Source organism: Varroa destructor, unplaced genomic scaffold (assembly GCF_002443255.2).
Source record: "Varroa destructor unplaced genomic scaffold, Vdes_3.0 BEIS01000007.1, whole genome shotgun sequence".
Lineage (NCBI taxonomy): Eukaryota > Metazoa > Arthropoda > Arachnida > Mesostigmata > Varroidae > Varroa > Varroa destructor.
This window is the reverse complement of record NW_019211460.1, coordinates 11,038,624-11,042,328: the sequence shown is the minus strand read 5'-3', so window position 1 is coordinate 11,042,328 and position 3,705 is coordinate 11,038,624. Positions and strand designations below refer to the sequence as shown.

General features: G+C 40.7%; 1 long non-coding RNA gene across 1 annotated transcript; it reads right to left on the bottom strand.

The window, feature by feature from the left end:
- Positions 1 to 220: 220 nt before the first annotated feature.
- LOC147754306 (uncharacterized) lies at positions 221 to 2,166 on the bottom strand. Its single transcript, XR_015317021.1, has 2 exons — positions 1,250 to 2,166; positions 221 to 897 (listed from the first exon to the last, which is right to left on the bottom strand). It is a non-coding gene; the product is annotated as an uncharacterized LOC147754306 (long non-coding RNA).
- Between the last annotated feature and the right edge of the window lie 1,539 nt (positions 2,167 to 3,705).

The following is a 3,705-nucleotide window of genomic DNA, read 5'->3' as shown; positions in this document are numbered from 1 at the left end:
CAAAATATCTAAATTATCTCAAGAGACTTACGGATAAGCGGCGAAGCAGGCAACAGCACACAGAATGGTTATTAAATGTAAAAGCAAAATCGTATCGAACTACCAAAATTACAGCCCACATGAAGAATCATAGTTCCAAGCTATAATTTCGATTTCTCTTTTTAGATGAATGAAGCTCCTATAATTTAAGTTGTTTACATATCATACAAAGGATATCAGATGGTGGTCATGGCAACTTTGATTTATTCGAAGAAGCAATAGACAGATGACTAGGTATATAAACATCGCGAAGCCTATGTAGCAATGATCCTAAACAAGCAAATTATGTACCTTAGATTTAAGCTTAACACTAACAGTTTTTACTTTTCCAGTTGGGTATGTTCTACAGTCGTCTTCATTTTTGAACGATACATCGTTTCTTCATTTGATATAAACATTGCACCTCCACCGTGTCCAGATGATAGTCCTCATGGCCTCTTAGTGGACGCTTTGTGTATACATCTGAAGACTTTATTCTATTTTATCGAAATCCATCAGTTTTTAATAGACTCCAAATGCCCTTCTAGTAGGCACATACACACACGTATATACAATACGGCTTCTAGCCACATCAGAGACCATTGTTTATCTTTGTTGTGTCCTTTACTTCCAACCAGATTGCACGTCTCATTAACGATTGAAGACTAATTTCCGACAAGATTCGCCTCAATGTCGTCCTGTGTTCTTTTTTCACCTCAATGGTTTTGTTTTTCTGCCGATAGACGTTGCCTCTTCTAGCAAACAGTTGGCTGGGTTCCAGTAAACATCGCTAGACGGCGCCGTCAGACATACCCAGTGGTCCTGGAAGTACCCTGGCCCTATCATTGTTTATCTTAAGGCATTTAGCGCTGCTTGAAACTTGATAATTTAAGAAGAAATGGCAAAATTATATCTATGTTATTAAGTGAATACTTATGTTGAAACTAATTAAGGATTATATTGACTAAAACTGTGGATTTGCGTCTCACCAAATTTTATATTGCCTGATTGACTTTATACGCTAGTTAATTAGGTGCGCTATCAACGACTGTTAACTATTGACGGGAAAACTACGCACGCCTCTTACGTAGCGGACGACAACATCTTTTATTTGTAGTCTAGCCTCTCTGCGATTATATTTAATAAATACCGTAACCCACATGTGACATGAGATCATTTTATTACACTAGATATTTACGGGATTACTTGATTTTATGTCTGCCTCAATTACCGTTGCTCAGACAATATTCAAACGATGCTGTGCAAAAAATCGGAGCTTGCAGCACATGAAATCGGCAGGCTTCACCACACTTGAACACGTTTCCTTTATTGTCCTGTATTTAAGTTCCTTTCTAATGGTAGCTCTTCGCACAACAGCCAGTTCATGACTCGCTCGTTCTATGGCCTATTTAAACGTATCCTTTAACTGCTTCAGTACGTGCGTGCCTATTGCGGTATATTTACATACACGCTTGAGCCTCCAATTTTTAATCGTTAATCTATTTTACATCTTCGGTCTCGGCCCTCGATTGAAGACTAGCTATTTTTGCGACGTTGCCGAATATGCTGGCCACACATCTATATCTGTTAGGTATATATTGATGAAGCGTGCCTTCGACGTATACGAAGTGGACGCGTGTGGATCAAAGATCCATCTCGTTCTGTGACGGTCAACACCATCAGCTGATGAACATTGGCACCTACGTACAGCCTTTTAGAACAAGGCATTTTTAGGCCGAGAGAAAATATGTGATACACACAGTTTCAATGAACACTTGTCGTTGGGTCACGTAAAAGATAATCAATTGAAGTCTAATAGTAATAAAGATAAAAATAGCATTAATTTATTTTCGACAGGTATAGATTGCAGACACGTCTGGTGATCTACAAGTATATACGATACGGGCCATATTACTCAGTGTCTTCTAAGAGCATCGGCAGCATAACTGTTATAGACAACAATTTACATACATATTTATCGTGCGTGAGTTTTCGATCAAATTGACGCCACATAGCGATCTGTAGAGATAGGTGCGCCCCGGTGGCATCAGGAACAAAGTTCGTCGTCTCCGCCTTTATTATTACTTCTACAAAGTAAAATGATGTACGAACATTTGTGCCGCATCGCTGGACCTTATTCCATTGTGGAACAAGAAGAGCTAAACCGAAAGGCAGAAACAGGCCAATACTCAAACCGTTGGCGCCGGGTCTCACAGTTAGATCGACACCGTTATTACACGTAATCTACTAATAAGAAGTTAGATGAATTGAAACTTGTGGGCCTGTATCGAAATAAATTTATATTTTGCTAAATCATTTTCTGACATTATGAGCACTACGGCTGCCAATCTGGCACTCCTCGCGATACCTATTCTAGCTGATGTATTCGCTAATAGACGAAGCGGAAACGTTTCGTAAACTCGTTATTATTTTAAACAAATTGTTTATTTTGAAATATCATTAAGTCAGCAATATGTTAGACGTACTGGAAATTTCATCTCGTCCACACAGTAACATAACAAAGCTTCGCACACATGTAGAGTGGCGGTTAAATTTAAAGTTCGACCAAAGTCCTAAAATTTTTCTACACGCTGTTCTATGGCAGGCAAACACACGGCGACCTGATTTGTCTAGTTGTCGATAGACGATCAAGCCGTCGTTCGAGCTCATGACTTACCACTGGCTGCCTTGTGCTCAACGCTCTCCTTATCCCTCAATAAGCTAAGCAACCCGCCCACGCTTATCGATCAATCCGCCATTGCATAGAGGCGGGCGACTTGTTTCGTCGTCAATCACACATAGCGTCAATCTGTCAAGTTGGTGAGGCAGCGAACAAGCGGTTGAAGGCGTACATGGGACCACAAGATGAATGTGGGGTAAGGAAAACTGGTTGTCTGAAGCGGTCGTGCGCAATTCTTTAGGATTGCTATCGTCTTCGTTGCTGTAGCATTACTGCCAACACTGCGCCAGTCAGTTGTTTCGGGTCCGGCGAGCACTACCCAATCAATGCCGTAATGTAAAACGACACAACGTTCAAAGTGTTACGGACTTTTCGTTGACACAGTTCCGTCGCACTCGGCATAAGTCTTGCTCGGACAACGAATTGGGCCTCTTTCATTTTTAATGTCAGCCATCTTAACCCGGAAGTGGATCCTGTAAGGGCAACGGCTTAAAACTTCTGCGCCGAAACGTGGCGTGGGACGCAGCTGACAGGAAGAGGGTGGCATCCGTGAAAGGAATGACTAAAGTCACCACTAACAAATTAGCGAATTTTGTTACTTAATTTTGTATCGTGGCACGGTTGACGACGATGGCGGATGCGAGATGTGTACTTTGAAAACTGGAAACGCGCTGAAATGTTTTATGACATTTTATATATTAGAACTGGAGAAAAATTAAGTACAAGCTAATTCACGCGCCGTTTTTTGTTCCTATCATTTTATGATAATGATCTTTTCGTGCGATAAACAGTGTCGCCGTAGATCCAGATCGAGCTTCTGTTATAAATATCTTATCGTTGCGGCTACCAGGCATCTATGTAACTACATGAATGCTCACATATACCTTGAATAAGAGAAGCAGTGGTTACGTGGCTGACAGGCTTCCAGATTTAAAAACATTTTTTGTTTTTTTCCTATATGTGATCACCTTAAGTTCTATTCGGTATCATCATTCGTGAATCTGATT